Source organism: Zosterops lateralis (assembly GCF_965231275.1).
Source record: "Zosterops lateralis genome assembly, chromosome: 1".
NCBI classification, from domain to species: Eukaryota; Metazoa; Chordata; class Aves; order Passeriformes; family Zosteropidae; genus Zosterops; species Zosterops lateralis.
Genome location: NC_139762.1, coordinates 65,190,651 through 65,214,633, shown reverse-complemented (window position 1 = coordinate 65,214,633; position 23,983 = coordinate 65,190,651). Strand labels below are relative to the sequence as shown.

General features: G+C 42.8%; 1 protein-coding gene across 1 annotated transcript in view; it reads right to left on the bottom strand.

The window, feature by feature from the left end:
• The window catches only part of NEDD9 (neural precursor cell expressed, developmentally down-regulated 9), a 102,016-nt gene extending 79,298 nt beyond the window's left edge, over positions 1–22,718 (bottom strand). Inside the window, exons 1-2 of the mRNA XM_083878226.1 lie at positions 22,358–22,718; positions 7,735–7,891 (exon numbers count right to left, since the gene is read on the bottom strand). The gene's annotated coding sequence lies outside the window, so the exon portion shown is untranslated. The remainder of the gene's footprint in view (positions 1–7,734; positions 7,892–22,357) is intronic.
• Between the last annotated feature and the right edge of the window lie 1,265 nt (positions 22,719–23,983).

Below are 23,983 nucleotides of genomic sequence, written 5' to 3'. Positions count from 1 at the left end.
TTTTGGGAGCAGCAGAGGAGCACAGAAAGTTAATTCATCATCATCCAGGGCAGGATGTGTTGCACCTGTCATCAGGCATCTCATCTGAGCCACTTCTCAATGGGTGAGGAAGGGCATGTCTCAAACCTCTCTTCAGCAGAAGTATGTTACTTATTTTTTTTTTATTTTTTTGGGGGGGAGGGGGAGTGGTCTAAAAATATGCAATCTAAAAATTCTTTTAATTTCCACTTAAAAGATGCTTTTAATATCAAAATTTAAGTACTTACATTCTTAAACAGTTTTGTTTTGGGAAAGAGTAAATCCAAATGTTTGAATTTTTTATAATATTTGCTGACAACTATTTTCTGATTTTGACCCAGCTTTGCTCACAGGCTGGCTTATATGAAAAACAGATTTGTTTAAGGTCAAAATGAACAGTGAGATAAAGAGGAAAAAATCCGAAACCCATCTTATTCCTACATAACATTTTTCTTAGGCTACTTGATTAATTTTAGCCCTCTGCTTTTGGTTGTTGTTGCATGTACCTACCATCCTAGCACAGCAGGCCAAAAATGTTTCAGTGTAATTAATTGGAAGTAGATGAATATGAATTAACTATTTTTAATGCCTGGGGTTATATAAGGTAATAAGCATTTTGCAGGAACTGTGAAAATGTCAAGGATGCAATCTGAAATTATGGAAACTTTTTTTTGGTAGAAGAGACCATGATTTTTCTTTCAATGCAATGTTCACTACTTCAGCAGCATATTATGACTTTTTACAGAAAATAAAGCAGGATTCTTCTAGACAGGATACTAGAGCACAGCCGTTGACTAGCACTTGAAGTACTGGCACTGGAGGAAGTAGGGGATTTATGGGCAAAGAGTATGTGATAAAGGGTCTATGCATGAGGGCTAAAGCTGAGAAATGCAGATACAGAGGCTGTTTTACAGCCTGGGTTCAGAGTACTCAACTTCGTACCTCCAGTATTCTTTTAATTTGTAAATATTTTTGATGCTAGTAGTGCTGGACTGATATGTGGCAGGGAGGATTGGTGCATGTCTATATATGGATATATATATTTAAAGCATATATACAGATGTGAAACCCGTGCTTGGTTTTTATTCATCCAACCTTTGTTCTGTCTGTGAGGGCACAGTTGAGGCAGTGGGGGCCTAAAGCTTCTCAACCTTCCTGAGAGGTGTAAGCAAGCAGAATGATACAAGACCCTAAATGTGCCATGCACAATGCTTCTTGTGTCAGTAAGGAAGCTTCACTCGGAAAAGGGAGAAGAGCAGTTTTGGTGGCTGCCTCTGTTATTTTGCCGTATTAATTAACAAAAAAACAGCGGGCTACAGCACGTATCCTGCTGACGTAAGGTGTTGGTTTTGGCATGATAGGTTGCAGCAGGATGGTAACTGCCTTGCCTGAGGTTAGCAAGAGGAAGAAAACAAAACCAAAAATTAGTTTTTCCAGCCTTTTGCTCCTGGAGGTGGATGAAATTTGTTTGTGTTTCCAGAGGAGTGTGGACATTGCAGCTTTTCTCTATGGGGCACAGCAAACGCTGCTGACACTCTGTTGACAGCATGCGCTGTAGCTGCTGGGTTGAGCTCTGTCAGCTCCCTGAGCAAACTGTGCCAGGCCTGTTTTTCAGTAGTGCTAATTCAGTGCTCAGGAAAAAAAAAAGCTGGGCTAAGTCTTGGAAGTGTCTGGCAGCTTTTGTCCCATCTGTTGCAGAGTAGTAGGAAAATGTTGGGAAATTCCGCATGGGCAGTTGCAACAGATGGATGCAAGATCTGTAACACACTTCTGTACTTTCCAGTTTTGAGAACTTTTAGGTATAAGCTGTTGCTTTGAGCCTCTCTCAACATATTTGCAAGTAGGGAACAATGGTAAAGAGGTTGATAGATGTCCTGGTTTGGGCTGGTATAAAGTCAACTTTCTTCCTTGTAGCTGGTACAGTGCTGTATTTTTGGATTTAGCGTGAGAAAAATTTTGATAACACACTGATGTTTTAGTTGTCACTCTGTAGTGCTTACCCTAAGTCAAGGATTTTCTAGGTTCCCATGCTCTGCCTGCAAGGAAGTGCACAAGAAAGCAGGAAGGAGCATGACCAGGACAGCTGGCCTGAACTGGCCAAAGGGATATTCCATACAATAGAGCATCCTGCTCAATCTGTCAGCTGGGGGAGTTGTCCAGGAGGGGCTGATGGCTGCTCAGGGACAGGCTGGGTATCAGTCAGCAGGTGGTGAGCAACTGTGGAGTGTATCACTTGTCTTCCTTGTGTTTTGTTTCTCTTCTGGTTGTGTCTTTTTTCATTACAATTATTGTTTCTTAATTATCATCTTATTTCAATTATTAAACTGTTCTTATCTCAGCCCTGTGGGCTTTACCTTTTTTCCAATCCTCCCCATCCCACTGCAGGGGTGGCAAGGTGTGTGAATGGGTGGCTGCCCGGTACTTAGTTGCTGGTTGGGGTTAAACCACCAAGCAGCAGGGATCAAGTCCTGCACCAGTGAGCACTCAGTGTGCACCAGGCCCTGCCACTTCCCCATCACACTTTGGGAGGTACAACCTGGCAGTAGAAAAGCCAGAGGCCTGCCTCGCTGCTAGGAGTCAAACCCATAGCCTTGCTGAATGGTTTGCCTGGGGCAGGTGGTGACACCTATACACATATTTGCTCCTGGGCAAATCTACAGACTCATCTAATCCCATTCACAGCGTTGTGAGCCCCACTGAGCCCTGAGATGTGTGTGGGGCTAGGAGGAGGCAAGCCTCGTGAAACAGGGGGTACTAAAGAACCTAATGAACAGCACAGCAGGCATGAGTTAATGTGAAAGTAAAGTGCTGTAGTTGAAAGCTAATGAAAAATAAAGCTTGGCTGTCCTGTTGGAAGTGCATGTATCAGCAGGAGTCCTCGTGTTCTAATTTAGGTGAAGAATTAGTCACAGGCAGCAGAGCAGAGCCTTGGGGAGTGCAAAAATCTGCCTCCCACTCTTCCCATCAGCATGCCAGGAGCCCCCCTGGTGCCTGATGGGATGCAGATAGTCATCAACCATAGCATCTCTGGCAAACAAGCTCAATTTATCAGGGACCAGCATGGACCCAGGCAACAAACAAGCAATCAAAGTTGATGCGCCAGTGGAGAGGAACTGTGGGACCTTTTCAGGTTCTGCCTAGGCAGCTGTCAGGAGTGTGGCGTTCCACCCTGTTCAAGCCCATGTATTTCCAAGGGGGATGGGACCCCTTTGAGTGGCATGCATGGCATGCAGCCAGGATCCTTGAGGAAGTCATTGTCATGGGCTGCTCTTGCCTGTGTGACCAAAACCCAAAACAGCAGCTCTGACCATACATGAGCTTACACTTGCTGTATGCTGTGCCAGAGGCAGGAGAAAAAAAAGTAAATAAATCCCCAAGCATACCTTTTTATTGAAACCAAATGCATTTATGTGAAAGGCAGGAGTTACCTAAGAAAGATATGAATTTAAATGTGCATAGTTAAGTATCAGTTGTCAGCTACTCATTTGAAGCCCTATAAATAGTACCTCATTCATTTTTATGTTATGACGTGCATATGACATTTGGAGGTTAAGTTGGGTGTGCTTTCCTCTAAACGTCCATCCAGTTCTGCATCAGGAATATCAGTTTGTTCCCTTTCATGCTTATTTTCCCCTGGCTTACGTGAAAATTTATTTATTTTTATTTCTGTTTATTCTGTCAAATGAACAGAATTTGAAAATTTGCCAGAGGGTAATGGTTTTCAGCATTGGAATAAATACAAAAACACCACTGGTGACATTTTTGTAGTTCGTTTTTGCTCTGTGTTTTGTGGGCTTTTTTTCTTCTCCCAGTTACAACCCTAGATAAACATCTCCTTAGCATCCCAGTCAGGCGACCATCCAAGCCCAAATGTATATGTTGGTTTTGCTGACAGAAAAGAGGGCATGCCACTTGGCAGTAAATGCTTCTCCAAGTTCAGCAATCCTCTGACATCAATGTGTGTGTGTGTATATATATATATGCAAGGGGGTTTTGGTTGGGTTTTTTGTTTGCCTTTTTTTTTTTTTTTTTCCCAAAGTTCTGTAAGCTATTTTCCTTAAACTCCAGCAATAATGAATAACACTTGTTTGTGGCAAGGTCTGAATTGCTGCACTGGATGCTTGCCTGGAACTCACTGTCTTGGGGGTCATATGAGCTCAGGGCACAGATGGGGAGGTGGATGCAGGGTGGGCACCCCCTGGGAGGCAAACAGGGCTGTAATGAAGTGTGCTGTATGAGGTGGCTCAGCCACCCATGCAAATAACCCCAGCATTCAGTTTTCTCATGTACAAAAGCAACCCTTGAGACTTTCATGCTCCAGCAGCTCTGCCACAGGGGTTACCATCTCCAGGAGATGGTATGAGGAACTAAAGCCTGACCTTGACTTGGGTCTGCTCCAGGGGAATTCAGCTCGTGAGAGCCATGCCATGGTGCAGCGTGGGGCTGGGACTGTTTTGCCCATGGTGCTGCAAATCTGTCATCATTCAGAAAGTCTGATAATCAAACCAGAGTGCTTCCCTTGCAAGGGCAATGACTCTAGAATGTAGTCTTAAATGCCTCAGTCCAGTGGTGTGTGGTGTAGTTCTGACCACTATTTAGATGTCCTCTGCTCCTCCTGTGGGAAAGACTGTCCCTTTTCCCTGGGGTGGTCAGGACCACGCACAACCACATTATTTTGTGTGAGAATATGAGCTGTTGTACCTGTTGCTCTCATCTCTGGACTATTTGGATGGAAAGATGCCTGTGGAACAGTTATTCCATGCTTTGTGGCTACAGATAGACCTGATAATTGATCCCTTTGGTTCACTGCAGTGTAGTTGTGCAGAACTAACCTGGGCAGAACCCTGAGCACCATGTCATGTATTCACTGCAAATAGCTCAGTGGAGTAAAAGTCACCTACTGGAGCATCAGGGAGAGTTGTAGTTTCCTTAGGCAGGTCTCTGGAAGGAAACCACTGAACAATTTGCAGTGAAGACCTTACAGTTCGAGGTTCTGCCCAGTTTAGTTCTGCACAATGACAATGAACTAATGTTCAGTTGCAGCTGAGACTGATTTAAAAGGGCGAAGTAGCAAATGAAAATTAAAGGGGTCATTCTGTTTGCTTAGCTTAACAGACTTGGCTGTATCCATAAAAATATGTGGATGCCCTTACATGTAACAAGTGCAAGGCGGGTCTAAATTACCACTCCTCCATTTTTTTTATAACTCAATCTCCTGACTCTCTGGGAACCATCTGCCTTCAGAGGAGTGAATCCCACTGCTTGTGCCAACTCTATCAGATCTGACAGCAGATTCAAATGCTGGGAAGAGGATGTGGGTTTGCCCTTCAACAGGTGACACATTTTTAAAATGTGCTAAGTGATTAACACCAGACAAGACTGGGATTTGTAACTTTCTGGTGGCCCTAGTAGTGCTCAGATTCACACAGAGGCAATCAGAAAACAGCTCCAATCTATTTGCTTCAGTCTGCCAGCTGCCACAAACTCATAGTTGCATATAAACTTTTTATGTTGTTGTTGTTGAATGAATGACAGAGGAGATTGTGCATTCAGAGGAGTATTATGATAGGTCAGCTTTTTCTGGTGGCACTGGAACGTGCTTTTCTAAGCGTGGAAGCTGTGGAGGTCAGAGGAGTCTCTTCCTGCTTTTGCAACAGCAATAAGTTTCAGTTTACAAAACAGATTCCCTGCGACAAGAACACAAGGCATTTGACAGGCTGGTTAGAGATAAGGTGTTTGGGAATGTTTTTTTTTCCAGATTTTTTTGTATCAAAACAAGATCCTACTTCGTCTAAAACTAATCCTTTCTATGATAATTAATTGTCCTGAGAGACTTAGCTGTAAAAATTTCGGATTTTTTTTTATTTGAATGGCCTGTTTTGATATTTTTGCATAGTAAACTCTAGCTCAAAACTAAAGATCTACCTCAAAGTTACCTTAATTTTAACACTTAGTTATAAGGATCCTGAAACAAGAAAAAAAAATCAATGTAATTTGAAGTACTCAAAGCTGGGGGAAAAAAAACCCCACAAAAATAATGAGAAAGAAGGGCTAGGGGCATTTTAATTTTTTGGGTTTTCTACATTTAGGGTTTTTCTCTAGAATAATTCTATCAAATCCTCAAATGTTTTCTCTTAGACAGGAGATTTATTTCTAGTCCAGTTTATTATGGATTCAGTAGTAAAGCAGCGTCCTCCATGACACACAGTATTGTAAATGCTGTCTGAGAAGGGAAGGAAATCTGGCCCAGTCTGTCTTAGTGGAACTACTCAAACCAGAAGATTTTCCCACATGATGTTATGGGGGTACTTACTTTCTCTCTGATTCTTTCCAGACAGCACTCGTAAAGTAAAAGGGTTGGTCTCTGAAGGGAGGGGTGTGGGGAGTTTTGGGCTGTGCAGTGAACTGCCATTGAAAGCGCGAGCATGTACCCAGAGTCTGGACAACAGGGAAACTGAGTTTTGTCCAGCTCCATCCTGACCCTACCTCCACTGCTCTCCTCTAGTGGCTCCAGCTTTTTCTGACATCCTCACCCTGCAGGAAGGGACGAGAGACCTCTGTGGAGGGGGTGGGGGCCCAGCCATCATAGCTGTGCCCAGACCCTCTTTTGCCACGCTGTGGAACTGGAGATGTTTCCCCTGCAGACCACTAAAAATGTGTATTGGTAAGGTGGAGCATCTTTGCCATCTCTTGTGATGAGCATTAGGCTTTTCAAGAAGGCTGCAGTGCCTACAGGGTTTTCCAACAACACAGGGTCACCAAGTAGGACTGAAATTCTTCACCCTCCTTACCCATGGCTTGTCCCACAGCTCCTAGCAATGGTGTGTGGTCTGTAGGGCTGCTGACACTGCCAGTAAATGGGCTTGTAAATAATCTGGACAAGATCCTGGGAGCGATGATTTGTTTGCTGATGGGGCAGGAACTGTTAGATGTTGACCTACTCTTCTGTTCTCCCACCTCCTATAAGACTTAATTTCGAGAACTGTCTTCTCTGTCTCTTTGCTTTGGTGCTTTATTCCACTGGGTTTTCTCCTTCAGAGTTTTATTTTTACCTTTTTTATCTCGTCTGCTCTCTGATGCTTTTGAGAGCCAATGAGAAGAGTCGCAGCCTAGGACTTGCCATGAATGGAGTCTGAGCAAATCCATCCATTTGCTGCCATCAAGGGCATTTTTTCTGTTGTGAAATTTTAAAATTACCAATCTGAAACTGTAAAGAATTATCTCAAAGGCACAAGCACGGCAGTAGAGCTGCTGGGGAAGTCCTAGAGGACTTGCCCTGAGAAAACAGTATGGGCTGGGTTGAGAGAGGCTTTATGTAATAATTCTTGCTCCACCTTCCACTGACACCTCAGATGAATGGTCCTCACCCTTTCCTGAATTAAAAAAGGCTGACCAAAGAGGTCCTTTGCAGCAGGTCAGCTGCCTGCTGCTTCTTGATAAACACGCTTTATGTCAAACCACTTAGATCAGTGCAAGCTTTCTCTGCCCTTGAGCCACTCTGCTGTTGTGATAGCTGTTGCTGCCCTTCCTGCTGGGAGCCTGTGCTTGGCAAAGGGAGAACACTGTGGCAGGTTGTGGGAGAGGAAGGAAGCATATTGCTGACAAAAAGGGAGAGAAAGGTGGAGTCCAAGATTTTGTGCAAGGCCCCCTCCCAAAATCCTCTTAATCATCTTGTGTCACACCCCTGTTTAATTCCAGGAAGTCCTTAACTCTTACCTAGTTTTCCAAGTATTGGCATCCGCAAGAAAATGGTGCTTAAATGAAGTGCTGATGAGGCCTCTGGGAACCTGAAATGATCTTTGGTGGCTTGACTCCGGATCCAGCCAAGTCACAGTGGATCACCCCTTCAAGGCTGGCCATCCCCAGAGTAGCCCTGCAAGCCAAACCCAATGAACAAATCAGTGTGGAATGACTCCATGCTGCAAAGGCAGCTTCATGTTGGTCTGAACGCGAAATCTGGAAAATTCAGAGCCAGCACTAAATGTTTGTTCCACTTTCAAAGCTGAGCATCATTCCTGAAATAGTGGATGCCTGTTCTCTAAACCCAGATGTGCTTATAACATGAGTCTTGCCAGTGTTTTCCTTTCCTCCTGCTTCCCACATGAATGCCTGTGCAGATTCTAGCCATCCATCTTTGCCCTTTAAAGTTGGTGTGAGGGGTAGCAGCTGTTCCTTCTTCAACAGAGGTGGCAATAATATTGGACAAATTGTTTTCCACCTTAATCAGTAAAGCTTGCCACGCAAATGATCCTGTTTCTTGCCAAAAGTGATAAATAGGACTCAATTTTGGAGCACATGAAATGTTAAACAAAATACATTAGTCAAAGACACTTCAGAGTATCAGTTACTTTGCTGTCGTATGTAAGTAATAATTCAGTTCTTAAAACCTTCCACCTGGATTTGGAAGGTCACCTGAGCTCCTGTTGCAGGCATTTAGTAGCAAGTTAGAGTGTGAGGTAGTAGTGAATTGATAGATTGCCCTGTGTTTCCATTTATGTAACTAGAAACAGCAGTAGACTCCAGCCTGAAATTTGAGATACTGGTCTTTACTAATCCATTTTACCAGGTCCAGGCTGGGATGTTTCTGTTCTGTTTCTCACTATCATTTTACACAGACAGCTAATCTCAGATTGTCACAGCTTTATCCCTTCCTTAAATAGCACAAGTTGTGCAGACCTATGGCAATGACAACACACAGAGATGCACCAAGCAGAAATGGTCATCTCCTGAAGGTCAGTTCTCCCTTCCTTCCTTCCTCCTCTGGCTTCTGCCTTTTCCTTTTGTGTGTGCAATGGAGAGTGGTGTATCCTAAGTGAAACAGAGGAATCAAGAGCTAATATGCTTAGAGAGGGGATCTTTTTCTTTCCATATTGCATCTGCTCTGTTTCCTTGCCCTGAGTTAAACCTGTTACTCCTTTCAAGGGAAAGTAGGTGCTGAAGGAAGGCAAGAGGGTTCTCCCCTCATTACTGGTCACGTGCACTGCAGTGCTGGTGAAGGGGCCTGTCACATTTGGCCATGTTTGACTTAAATGCTGCACAAAGCTTAGCAAGTGATGTGGCTTGAAGTGATGGAGTTGCATCACTTCAGAAAGAGGTTGGTGTGCAAAGGGATAGATTCCACCTGTAACTCTTCCAACAGGTTTCTTCTCCTGACCAAAAGAAGAGCAAAGGTGAAAGTTTTGAGAGTTTTAACAAGGTTTTCTACTTTTTTTTCCCCTTAAGTAATCATGTTTGTACTTATATGCAGAAATTTTCTTTCTAATCCAGAAGAGGACACACGATGCAGAGGAAGTCAGAATGACCAAGAAAAATCACAATTTTCTCTGTTGCAGCTTGAGAAAAGAATATGTTCCCATTTACTGCACTCATATGTACCTCCATCATATTTCAGCACCAGAACTGGAAAAGAATAAAGTCAGTTATCAGGACATTGAAGCCAAAAATAAGGGGAAAATGGAAGTTTCAACTCAAATAGTGGAAAACTGGGTGGCAATCTGATAAATTCTGGGGCAAATCACAGGAAAGCCAATACAGAACTGAAGTTAGGAAAGGATTAGGAAAACGTGATAAAACTCATGTTGATCAAGGTAAAACTGTCTCATGAACTAATTGCAATGTAATTTTGATAAGATGGTGTCTGTTTGATTGGTAAAGTTTTTGATACCAACTTAAACGTACACCTATTGAAATTTCTGTAAGACGTGATTTTGTTCCACATGATGCTCTGAGTAAAAAAAACCAAACACCCACAGTCTAACAATATAAGACAATAACAATAAATAAAGGCATCAAATTAATAGCAATCTAGCTAATAGTCATACTTTCTAAAGCAATTGTAAATGAGGAGGCATTCAGAATTGAGGTTCCTGAGGATTATACCAAAGGGCTCATTCTTTGAGGCTCAGAGTGCTCAATTGCTTGGGTTTTTACCTAGGAACACATGACTCATTTTGTTAGACAAAGGCAGTGACAATGATGTAACCAGTGATAAAGTAATAAATTACAACGTCAAGGACAGGCCTATTCTTTAGCATCTTCTGTGTTGTCTGGTAAACTGATCTCATCCCCAGAAATGTGTATTTGAATCCTCAGCCAAATTCAAGGTGCTAACAGACCAAAGATGTGCTTTTATGGCTGTGCTGTTTGGGAGACTGTGTTTTGGAAACCAGTGACTCATACTTGTTTATAATGGATAGTCAGCTAAACACGCACTCCCTGTGTGATACGGTGTACCCCAAAGCAAATGTTACTGTCTCTGATCAGGGCAGATTGCTGAGTAAAGGTCAAGGAGGTGATATTTCCATGTGTACAGCATTAATGAGACCATTTCTGAAATGTTTACAGTTTTAAAAGGATTTTGACAGATGGGCAGGGAACAGAGGCTGTCTGAGCTGCATGAACTGTGCAGCATAGTTGCATAGGCTGAACTGTGCTGTCTAAAGAGAGGCAAGAGAATCTAAATCAATTTGTTTTATCAAAGATGATATTTTATATTCATCCACTAACAACTGAAAACAGGGAGAGAACTAATAATGGCAGATTATCTCTAGACATAACAAGGTGGTTAGGTGCTGGAGGTGGACAAATAAGGGTTAGAAAATGGGCAACTAAAAATGCCTTTTGCTTTCAGTGTCAGCAACTGACCACTTAACTCAGGATACAGGGTTTGCCTGTTACATGAAATAAGCACTGAATGCTTTTCCAAAAAATGCAATTCTGGTAAACAAGAGCTTGTGGTAAAGGCAGAGGTAAAAATGCAGTGGGCATTATAGTTCAAGCAGGCCAGGCTAAGTGAATTCATGAGTTTCTGAGGCTCTAGACAGGACAGATTTCTCTCATATCCAGTACTTTGTGTTTAGATTGGTTTGCCATTCCTGATGTGTGGTAAAGCAGGCAGGATTCCCAACTGTCTTCATAGCTTAGGGCTTTCCCTTGGGGAAGGGTGTCTTGTGCTCGGGAGCTGTAGCGTGTGAGAAGACACAGCAAAGGGTCACTGGGGTGGTTCTGTGGTAGCAGTGTGGGGACCTTAAAGGAGGAAGGTCTGGCCCTCTAGATGCTTTAAACTATTCTAGTGATTAAATTCTCTGGAGAGGAAAGCCAGACTTTGGCTCAGTACCACAAGCCTGTTCAAAACGAAAACAAGGATGAAATATGGATCTAATAATAATTTTCACTTCATGGCTACCAGTTATTTGGTTCTGCAACCAGGATGTTACTATTGGGTATTTTCACTTCTGAATACTGCAAGTACTGAGCAAAGGTAAAGGTTTTCACAGTAGTTTTTGATCTGTGAGCAGCCTTTCAAGAAGAATGTGAAAGGACTTAATATAAAGGATGGCTTTTTTGTGGGCCCATGAGGCACTGAATTTTTGTGTCACAACTGTTTTTCAAATTTGTTATATCATCAATATATAAATAATGTAGATCAGAGTATTAGACAAACTGTACATAAACACATTAATAGCTGAGCAGTAACAAATGTACTCCACAATTATAAGTAGGAAAATCTATATCAGGATGAGTTTCTCGATCAACTGCAGGATCTGAATCCTAGTTTTGGGATGGCAGGAACCTGTCAGTGACTGAAAGTCCTGGCTTGTACACATGTGAATTAAGGTTGACCATTGCCAGCTTTCCTCCAGAGGGGCAACAGGGATGGAAATGTCAGACATTTGGCTGTACTCAGATGTAAGAGGAGGCATTTTATGTTAGGTAGCAGGCACACTGCAAAACCATCCCCTGCTAACTTAAGAGACTGAAAGGAGTAAGACAGCAGGCACACCTATGGTTTATATAAAGTGACTGCGCTCAGGAGAGTGTGAGGTGTGGTGGGTGTTAAGTAGGAGTGAGAGGCAGGGGTTCACTAACCTCTCTGAGAGGGAGACAGGATTGAAAGAGAGGCACAGGGAGTCATTACTCAGTGTAGGAATAACAGTCTCACTCTTGAACTGTCTGCCTCCACCATCTCAGAGGTCAGCATGGGCAATTTATGATGCTTATCTGACATGTGTGAGCTGCAATGATGAGGTAAAATGTGTATGTATGCATATCCATCCTCTGTGTGAGTGTTTGATACCTGAACAATCCTGCTTTACATGCTGTGGGCTAGGAATAAGTGCCTGAACAAATACACTGAAAAAGCCTCTTGATTCTGTCTGTAAGGCCTTCCTCTTCCTTCCATTACCAACACTGCAGAGCAAGGCTCTTTGCATAGGCAGTGAGTAACACATCTCACTTTTTTAATGTACTTTGACTTCTTGGAAGGCTGAGTGAACCTTGACTTTACACCCATTTGTAGCCCAGATTAATTTCCCAACAGAAGAAGGACTTGTGACATTAATATGATTGTGTCTATACTGGGGCCTTCCCTTTAACCAGGTTTTAGATGGGGTGATTTTTAACACATATTTATTTATACTAGAGCCAATGTATAGAGTAGGTTTAAGGACTGGGGTCCTACTTTTCATAGAGAGGGCATTGCCCATGTGCTTGTTCAGCTTCATGGGACAGACTTAGAAAAGCCTGTTTTGATAAACTGCTTGCTTGCTTGGCTTGGCATTCCCAAACACTGTGTCAACTTTCCACAGAGCTGTCTGTCTCATTTAGGTTGGCTGGGGAATTCAGCTTGCAGCGCTAAGCCTGCAAGTGGCATGACTCAAGGACAAGAAAATTAGCTTTTTTTTTCTCCTGAGTAATTACACAAGAATTGCAAAGCTATTTTCCAAAAGTGGGAGGAGAGGGTCTGAAATGGATCTGAATTTTCTGTTACGTGTTTGGGAGTTGAGATGAGATGTTAATTGTGATACTGATGGTAATTGTAGCACTTTTCTTTGGGAGGGAGCTGTTTCTAGTTATTCAGTGTGGGTTTTTCTGTGGTAGCTCATGCAGCAAAAGCTGCAGTTTCTTGTGCGCCTGATGCCACCTACTTAGAGGGCAAGTGTCAGGGGGTCTGCAGGAGGAGAAGGGTAAAACATGCAGGGAGAAAGCTAGAGATGAGACCTGAACACTCAGGGACTGATCTGTACCAAAGGGTTTCCAAAGTACACAGACAAGCGTATTGGCTGCCTGGAAGACCTTTGGGGCTCATGATCGTTTCTGTCCTGTTGTAGCACTTTGTGTCCTGAGCTCTGCTGTGTAGATACACAGGTGGTGAGTACCTGGAGGTGGCTTAGTAAACATAAGAAGAATGCAAAATAAAGTGGAAATAAAATGAAGTGGAAACATGGACAGCATGAGCTGAAAACTAACCCACACAGAAAAATGTGGAGAAGGCTGATGGGGGAAGTTCACATCTTCTTGTAGGCTGGCATATTTGCTAAGGGGAAACAAATAAGGTTTGGGCACATGGCATTTTTTCAGACCTTTGTACTTGGAAGCTTTTCTGTTGTTTTCTTAATTTCATTTTGCCTAATGCAAGCTATTGCTTCTCCGAGATCTGATTGTCATTTATGTCCTTGTAGCACTGGGGTTCTGCCCATCATCAGGGTGCAGAGAGAGAAGTAATTTTGCAGGCATTTATTAATGGAGGGGTGGGTGCCAGAGGGATTCTGGTTTGGACATTGTTTTATTTGTGGAGGCAAAAATGCTGAAGACTGAAGAAAATAAGTGAAATGAAGAGGAAATGAGACCTTATTCTAATTTCCAACCTAAACATATTACTGACCAGGATAAACATATTTTCAGTGTGTGGGAATGACACTGTCTTTCAGCTGTTGTCACTCACTCTTTTCTGCTCTATTTCCCCACTGGGAGTGTTTTGGAGCAGCAGTCAGACCCTTCTTCACCTTCCCTCACCCAGGCTCAGCTCCTCAGCTGGATGGGCTTCCACTAGAGGAGATCCCAGCCATCATGAGCTGGTGGTTGCCAGGAGCAGTAGTCCCACCCTTCATCCTGTGCCATCTCCCGGGCACTTGCCTGTCTGGGAGCAGAGCTGCCCACTGCCCTTCTCACCCTTCAACAGCCCTCTCCTCCCACGCTGCTATTTTTAACCCGGACTGGAGTCTTGCTTCGCTTCACCCCGTGGCCTCCTGCTTCTGCCAACAGAAACAGACTCTGAAACTACTGAGTTAACCCGAGCTTTTTCAGGCTTCCCAAAGCCCTTCTCAGCCTGGGCAGCTCAACTCCATCTGCTGGAAGCATTGCCCCTGATAACATGGAAGGTAGCACCAGCCTTTTCCTCTGCCAGGGCTATGAGAACAGGCTCATATTGCCTCTGTTGTGGACTTGGGAGGAAGCTTGGCACAGTGCATCTATGCTTCAGGGAAAAGTTATCAGATCCCACTGCATATTCATAAATTGGAAGATATGCTACTAGTCAGGTATTTTTCTCCTCAGTTTTCATCACGTTTCCTGCTATAAAATTTCAGCCAGTCTCTTGTTATCATCCTCAAGACTGTACCAACCATGACAGTGAAGAAGGAAAATATATTCTCAATAAAAAACTGTTACAGTTATAAAGTGCTGGGGCTAGAACTCTAAACTGGAAGATGCACCAGAAATATATTTCAGCATGGACTTTCTACATTTTATTTCAGAGTCTGACTGTGCTGACCTCAATAGAGTTCAAGCATAATCCATCACCTTACCCCCCTACTGAAGTCAAGAGGGGCAGGATCCACCTGATCCAACTGCACAGGTGTGCACTATACATAGATGTAGCTGGAGTAGTCAGACTCCCTTTGTAGTCAGGGGAGAGTAAATGTGTTTGGGCATGAATCAGTCTGACCTATTTTAGCTTTCTGCCCAAGTACGTCTTTTCATGGAGCGTAATTGAGTTGCCAATAATGAGTTCAAATTTGGACATCTACATCAGCTGATGTGTACCCTCAGACTTTCCAGTTACTTCACCTGGCTCCAGACCAGGTCTTGGCAGATCAGCATTTAGTCATGACCGCTCACGTAGTTATAATAAAAATCATTTTGGGATTCTTGCCTCAGAAGATCCTTAACTAAGTGGATACAGTGGACTTGGAGAGAAGGCCCACAGGTCACTGCAGCTTAGCTTCCCTCTGTGTCAAGAGATATTCAGTGATGATTGAGGCTGTTTCTTTCATGACAAATAACAGTTTACAATACAAGAATGTCAGAATATTTCAGGTAGGAAAAGACCTTTTGAGCTCATCTAGCCCAAACTCCTGCTCAAAGTAGGCCCCAGATAGCTCAGGGCTTTGTCCAGATGATCTTGAACATCTCCAAGGATGGAGATGTTGTGGTGTCTCTGGGCAGCCTGCTGATGCCTTGGCTGTCCTTGGGGAAAATTAATTTTCTCACATCAAGTCAGAAATTCCCCTCTTTTGATGTACAGCTTTTGTCTCTCATTCTCCCACCATGCACCTCTGAAGAGGTTCATGGTAACCTTCTGGTAGGTTCTGTAGGGCCACTGATAGGTCACCCCCAAGGCCATTGCTTCTCCAGCAGGATGATTCCTGGTCCCTCAGCCTCTTGTTCAATGTCCCTCATTGTTCAAAGGCTGGGGGCTCCAGCCATGGCCATTGCTGTGGGCCTACACTGAATACACCCAAGGCTATTGGAGCCTTTCCTGTATTCCACAAAGGGATGAGATGGGTGAAACTGGACACCATGTCTAGATATGCTCCAGTGAGCACAGAGCAAAGGGGAAAAACCACTTCAGCACATCTGCTGGCTGTGCTCCTGCCAGTGTAGCCCAAGGCTCTGCCAGCTGTCCCTGCTGCTAACACACATGTAACTTATTCCCTGCCAGCACTCCCACATCCCTTCCAGCAGCCAGTTGCTCCCCAATCTGTACTATTCAATTAGTAGGATTTTGGCAAAGGTTTTCTGTGACTGAGAGCTGTGATAAGAAGAAGCAGTCACTCATTCATTATCATTAAGCTATGCATTCAGTATAGCTTAAAAAAAAAATCAAGAGTCTGTTGGTATTTATTTGGAGTACTTTTCTAAGGCAAAATGCTCACTGGGATTCATTATTTAGCTGAATCCTGACATGAAATAGAAGTATGAAACTGATGCGTGAACTTTCAACAGCCCACATAAAATGAACATTTAATTTTGTTTCTAGGAGGTGCTGGTGCTCTTTGGAGTGAAAGCCATGAAGTGCTGAGGTGCTCAGCACAATGTTGGTGTGCACAATATTGAATTCACCCTTGTGACTCCCTTGTGAAGCAGGAATGGGTTTCACTCTCTGTTTAAAAGGGAGAAGCCATGGTACAGAAACCCAGACACCTCTGACCGAATTTTAATTGCCAGAAAGTTAGATATGCAGTCCCAGGCCAGGAATCCACAGTCCTTCTAGAAAGGGAGAAATGGGTCCCTCTAGGGTTTCCTGGATTTCACCTCTTCCCTACTTGTTTTCAGGGTGAGAAATAGCCTGTCTGTTTTCACTGGCACTGGCACAACTTGAGCAGCCCATCTAAATTATTAATCTTTAAGTAAGGCTTGGGGCTAAAATCCTAGTTAAAGCTAAGCCTTGGCATTACAATTTAAATGGTTCTTCCCCAGACAAGTCACAGAGAACTGAGAGTACTTCTAGGTTTTCCTCCAAGTTAAACAAAGCTTCCAGACCAATCCTTGTGTTGCCTGAGGGGTGCCATGGAGATTGGCAGAGGGGTGGAGGGTGGGAGGGGAAACTTTGGGACATGGCACATACACTATTCTCTTCCTCCTCTCTCCCACCTTTGGCAGGACTTTTTCCCTGCACTGGTGTTGGTGTAGATTTGTTGCTGCTGGGGAGGTGAACAGAGAGGTGCACTTTGTGTTTCCATTCCCATCTCCTTTCATCTGTGGATGATCCTGGCAAAGGGGACAGAAACTTCCCTCTGCTCCTGATGAAAAGGGACCTAACTTACTTTGTGGAAAAATGTTGCCTTTTGGCTGCCAGAGTGCTTGGAGATATTCCAAGTTATTGCACTAAGAAATGGCACAGAAATATCTCTAATTTTCCCCTCTGTGTGAGGATCTTGTCTACTAATTTCAGTGTCACAGCTGAACCACTTGTTTTCTTCAACACCTCTGAAGAGGCCTAGATAGAACCCTAGCACCAGTGACTTTTGTTGGGGGATGGTAGGTGTTGGCTTTGTAAAGTTTGAGAGATAAGCTGAATTCTTGTATTGGAGGAAAAAAAATCACTCCTGTATGTAGCATGAAGCAAAATGGCAACCACCATCTTTATTTCCAGTCTGTGGGAATTCTGGCTGCCTTGCACTGCTCACAGGTTTGAAGAGAAGACTTCAAAGGAAGGAACTTTATTACTGACAAGAAAATTTGATTGATTTTTTTCCCTATGTATTAGAGAGGTCTCTTGCATAACCAGCTCATACTAATGAGAAGTACTGAGTCCCCCCATCCCAGGGACTGTCCCAGTCTTTCTGCAAATGTACCCTGGTGCTTTTGTTGTAAGAGTCATGCACTTACCTAAATGACAGCTAGTCTCAATTAAGATTTAGTTTGGAGGCTGAAAACTATCCAATGATTTAGTCTCAGGGATTAAGGAAAACAAAACCTTAGCGACGGCTGGATAGAATTCACATTCCTTTCAATTGTGATCATCCTACATCAAGGAAATGTTTGAAATGTTGGCAGTCTCCTATGATATGCCTGTGAAAGTTATTATATTGCTTTAAGTAATTTAAGAAAAAAGAACCAAGAGCTATAGCACAAATGTGTTATATAAATCTTCATTTTTACAAAAATAGTTTGATTGATGTCAGGTCCCAGTGGGTGACCTTTAAAAGAGACCACATCAAATGGAGGGGCAGAGCTGCAGCTCTCCACCCCCACATTGGCTCTTCTCCTCCTCGCTTCTCCTCACCAGAGTGCCTCTAGACAGCTATGTCATCTGTAGCCACAAAATAAACTGAAGAATATCTGTCTCACGAAAGGCAAAAAAAAAGAGCTGTTTTCTCATCTCTGTTGAAGTGGGCCATGTCCCTATCTGGGCTGAAAAGTGAGCTGTGTACCTGCATGGGGGCTTAAATGATTGTAAAAACCTCCTTCTCTTCCCTCACCTCAGATCAAGACGTTCTATATCAAGAGGGATGGTTTTTTGTGGGGCCTGGGCAGGGCATGACAGGAATTCTAGCTCTGTACCACCTTAAATTTGCTGTTTAATTAGTGCAGAAGCAGCAGAATTTGCTATTCTTGTCTGTCAGTGTTCAACTGTTAATTCTAGAGGAAGGAGAAAGCTCCTCTGAAAATCAAAATTTCTGAAGCTCTTTGGTTACCTCTTAGAGCATTTTTATACTACTTTGAATCAGGAAGTGGAGTAGAAACAATCAGTGCTATTGTCACACAAGGGTGTCTTATTTTTAGAAAGCCATACAAGGGTAATGCAAGTAAAATAAAGTCCTGCTGAGGTGTCCTGCCTGAGACATTTAGAGATGCTGGATTGGCAGGCAGGAGTTCTTCCATTCAGAGAGAAATAAGCTGTTATTTGCAGGGAGGTGAAGTTTAGTCAAAGCAGATTTGTTTCTTTGTGGCCTGAGGCAAAGAGGGTGGTAGGGATGTGGGGGATTCAGAGTTGTCTACCCCCTCTAACCAAGTCCCTGCAGCAGGACATGACAGGATTGCATGTCCCAGCACATCATGTGAAGCTTGAGAAGAAAGGACACCGTGCTGCCCAGCGAGCCAAGGCAGCATCCCTCAACCTTTGAACATTGGTGACAAGAGGTCATTTCTTGCACTTCAGATGATGTGTAAATGTGATTCATTTTCCTTTCTTTAATTCTTTCCATGAATACACAAACAAATAACCTCTTCTCAGGTGTTTCAGTCCCCGATATTTCTCTAGCAGAGCCTTTTGGGCCCTCTCCAGGATCAGACAGCTGGTGGGAGGGAAGCCAACAGATTGACAAGCTACCTTAGAGAAAAAATATCACAGAACTTAGACCAGCTCTGCTCTAAGCATCCCTAAAGGACACAGAATCCTTTAGAGCTTTTCCTGTTCATGCTGAATGCATGGATATTTCAGCCATTTGCACAACAAGAAGTAAGGTCCAGAAGCAAAGACTACACTTCCTCTGAAAGAAAAGTAGAAAATCGCAGAATCATAGAATGGTTTGGGTTGGAAGGGACCTTAAAAACCACTTAGTTACAGCTCCCTCACCTGGGCAGCCAACCCATGATGCAGCAACAGGCACATGGGTTTCCTGCCCAGGTGATGGAGAAGGAACTGATTGGTGTTTAAGGTTCACAAGGGTTTGAATACCCTTTTTGGGCGGGGAGCCAAGTGCTGTTCAGCCACAGGAACAGGAGGACCTTGATCAGCAATTAGGCAGAGGGAAAAGCACAAATATATATATATATATGCATTTGATCCTGCTTGTTCCTTATGTGAGGGAAGATGTCTAGGCAATGTATTGAGAGTCTGTTCAAAAAGAATACAGGGTACATCAATTATGGGGCATATTGCCCTTCCAGCTTTTTTGTCATGCCATGTAAACACAACCACTGAGTTTTAAATCAGCAGGTTTGTGAAGATTAATTGAGGACCATTAGCTGTTATTTTGAATATGCTGATCTGCCTAAAATTTCTGCAAATCTGTTTAGATCTCTATTTTACTGCTGCCTGAGAGGAACTGTTGATGTGATCTTGGACAGAATGTCTGAGGGTCTGAGCACAGCCCACCACACACTCCAAACCAAGTAATGGCATGTGTTTGACTATTTGTTGTATCATTCACAGGCAGAAGAGAGTCTCTGGTTTTCAGACTGTTTCCCAGACAGTGTTAGAATGTTTTAAGCATTTGATGTCATAATCATAATTCATGTGATTAATTCAAAATGTTTTCCCACTGAGTGGCAAGAAAAATAGCTTCCAGTTTTGATTCTTAAAGCATAACTTTAGGATTTCTTTAAAATGGCAGTATTTCCTTAAAATATACTACTTCTAATAAAATGCCTGCCACCAAGCTTGTATGGTCAGGCACTTCAAGAATGCTGTGCTTTGAAAGAGCAAATTTAAGTGAGAGTAAGCTAATGAAAATTATTTTGTTTGCAAAAAACCAAGCCATAACCTACAACTGAAGTTATTCAGAGTAACTATAAAATCATCCTAACTGTCATTATCAATTAGCCCATTTTGATTACTGAGGACAAACTCCAGGAGTAGAGAACAGTCCTAACTTTGGATGTAGGAGGACAGGCTAGATACATAGTGGGGGATTGCTAACAAGAATCTACGTTTTTGTGTAACAACTCCATCAAGTTTGTGCTGTCTGTGGCAAACTATGCAGATTAAAAAGCATGGTGTAGTGGTAAGGAGAAAAATTCACTTTTGGGAGAAGCGTAGGTGGGGTGACTGGCAGAAGGAATTTATGTGGACTGTTCAGAGGATTACAGAGAATGCTGTATCTTCCCCAAACTACTTCTCCCTTCCTCATCCCCCTTCCCACTTGAAAAACCAGATTCCTCCTTCCCTGTTTCCACTTCTCTCACATCCTCTGTCACAGACTTGAATTGGAAATACTCCTGCTCTGAGGTGTTTTAACTCACTCATCTTCAAACTTGGTCCCCACAGGTTCATTTATTTCTGCTTTCCAGCCACAAGCTACATCTCCCAGCCACAGTGGGTCCCCTGGCTCTTCCAGTGGAAGAGTCACAGCTCATCCCAAGAGGCAGTGTGGCTTATCTGATGAAACAAGTTGCTATTATCAGCCCTCTCTTATTTTCCTGAGAAGCAGGCAAAAAAATTTCATGTTCCATGCACCTAACCTCAGCACAACACTGCAATGCCCATCCTTGGTTAAGCTTTGCCAGCTGTTTATACCACACTTTTACCAGCAAAGATTAACTTTTTTTAGCTCACCCTGTGAAGCAGCATTGCTTCAGAGGAAGGCTCAGCACTGAGATGGATTTTCTCTCTGTTATTTCCTGGGTTAGGGAGGTCTGTCTGTTGGATGCACAGCTGGTGGATACCAACTTCAGCAGCTTACAAGGACATTGATAAGGGTTGTTTTTAGTGAGGTCAGGCTGCTACACAGGTGTCTCCAGCCTTACCTTGTCTTTTTATCAGAATTGTTCAGTTCAGTACAAATGCCCTGCTGTTGCAAATAACTTAGCAAAATTTACTCTACAAGCATTTTTTCCAAGTGTACTTTTTAGCCCAGGAAATTATTCCTTTAAATAGTCTGAAAGAGGGCAAAACAATGCATTTGCTGCTTTCAATACAAAATGTGGTTCAAGTCATATCCTTGTTAACCTTTTGTCATATCCTGTCACGCCCTGAGTGGTGTTATGGGAAGAGGCTGGGCTGCCTATGGCAGGTCACCACGTAATATTTCCTGAGTACTCATGCTCCTTCTCTGTACAATCACAGATCAGTTGCGAACAGCTGCAGAAAGTAAAAGAGGGACAGCTACCACTGACACAGCTTTGTAGTTGTTATTCAAATAATGTTCACAGATGCTTTCTTACCAAAACATGTTTTACTTCAGAAATCAAATGCCACTAGCATCAGAAAACAGCTCACCCACCACCACAGAGTAGAAAGTACAGCAATTACATTATGTTCCTCCATCATTATGAATTGCCAAAATTTAAAAAAAAAAATAAAACGTTGTGGCATAAATTCAGCCACACAAAAATCAGTAGGCTAGAAAGCCTTGGAATGAACAAGATAGACTGAGGCAGACCTGTGGTGAAATCTGCACTTGCAAAGAGTGATATCTTTGGTCTTTAAAACTTTATTTTAACTATATTTTAACTTTGCCACATATTAAACTTCTGTTTAGAGACGTATCAGTGTATCCTGATGCTTCCAGGAATGACTGAAGCATACTTTACCATAAACTCAATGCTGAAAAGAAAATCAAAAATTTCCTATCTGATAAATATAATCAGATAATTAAGAGATAATGATCTGTTAGGTAATCCAGTGCTTGGAATAAGGATGGTCTTTGTCCAGAAGAGTTTACTATGTATTTCCTCTTTGCAAACACCAGGTAAATGGGTTTTGACCCCTTTTCAAACAGGAGTGGCAAATAAATTCACTGCTACCAGCCAACTTCCTGATTTGCCTTTGGAAATGAAGCAGAACTTCCCTGATTACTCACAAAATGCATCTTCATTAAACAGCTTGCCAGGATCCAGATAGTCAGAGGAGTTAAATCGTAATGGTCAATTGTCACACAGAAAAAAAATATTTCAACAGAAAAAGCCCATGAGGGTAAAAGAGCAATCAATTTGGCCTCCAACAAGCATGGATTTCATATCTATGTTGTTTAAAAAAATAAAGAAGGTTGCTGCACATCTAAATGGAGAGGGACCAGGTTGTTTATAGGCTTGCAGGCTCAGCTACTGGACAGCAGCCCCTCTCCAGAACACCAGCAATCTAAACAGAGAGGTTTTGCTGGGCAGCACTTACCTTACAAGGGATACTGTTCCTGATTCCCTCCTCTGACCCTTCTTATCAGGTTTCTTGTGTCCTTGGTAGGTCAGCATAGTCCGAGGAAACCACATCTACCCATTAGCTCAATATGAAAGGCTTGGTTGTAGGAGTATATTTTTACTCTGTCTCCCCCTTTTTTTTTTTTTTTTTTTTTTTTTTTTAAGAAAAACCACAAATGTTTTTCTTCCGCTTTTTTTCTTGTCTCATCTCCATTTGGCACGCCTTGTTTTTGAGAGTGTCTGTCAGATATTTGAACTGAGTGCTCCTTGAATCAGAGAGTCCACAGGGAGAGTCCAGTGGTCATCTGTGACTGTCTTGTAGTCACCAAATTTGGGGGAGCTATGATGGGTAATAATTTCATTCATCATCATGATTTACTTGGCAGTTCCAGTTCCTGAGGATTTTTCTAACCTTGCTACAGTGCTAAAAAAGAGCCTTGCAGCTCTAAAAAGTCAGATCAAGGCAATGGAAATCTAATCAACTTAGGAGAAAGGCACTAATGTCCAGCAGATGGTCATGCTGGATTCCTTCCTAAGACTGTATTTCCCTTCTGCTTCATGATCCAAGCTGGCTGCAGTTCCCAGCTCCGGGGCTGATAATTTATTTTGAAGTGGCAATATTGGGGCTTTAGATTCAGGTCCGCAAAAACATGTTGTCTGCCTTGCCCTGGCCCAGAGGTTGTCACCTCTGCAGGTGCAGTGGCCTGGCTAAGGTACCAACTCCTACTTTCATAAATATGACCATGTGTCCCAAAGTGACTGGTATCAGCTTCAACCTCGCCACAGAGGCTGTTAGCTGAGCTCTCTGGCTTGTGATCCAATCTGCCCTGGACTGCTGAAGCAGGGCAGACACCAAGCTTTAGCAACAAGGACTCCTCACTCTTTCACACCTTTTCCTTTTTAGACAATGACCCAGAGCCTGCAGACACCTCACTGCTACTGTGGGCCATGTTTGGAAAGTCTGCTTCCGGCAGAAATGAACTTTCTTTAACGAAGGCAGGAGTTGCAACCATATATTTGGTCTGTGAGTGTGCATTGCCTCCAAATTAATGGCAGGCAGAAGGCAGAAAAGATCCTCGGGTATTTGAAAACCATAGAAAAAACATCTAGCTAGACTACATCAGCCCTGAACAGGCTGGATTTGTTATTCTGATGAGGTAAAAATATTATTTTCTTTACCTGCACAGTCCTCAGGGCAAACTGTGACATATTGACAAAAGATGCCTCTTACTAGTGAAAATAATTTGTATTTGTGTCGGTGTTTATAACCCTTTTCATATTAAATTCTGCTGCATTGAGCATTTTGCTGTTTTTTGTGTCAATGGAGAGGTAAAGCATTTGCCTGATCCTCTGAAGTCTCATCATAGGTTTGTAAACTCTGAGCTGTAATTTCAAATAGGAAATTCCAGGTGGGATGTGGATAGATGCTCCTGGAAAAGTCAAATAATAGAAATCTTGAAGTGAATGTAAGGAAACATGTCTGAGGACCTTCCTTCCTCCAGAAATAAAAGGTTAACTTTAGATGAAGAGGAATAACCAGATGCTTTTGCTGCAATTTGTTGAGCACAAAAATATAATGACTTAGTTTTTCCCATCTCTTTCA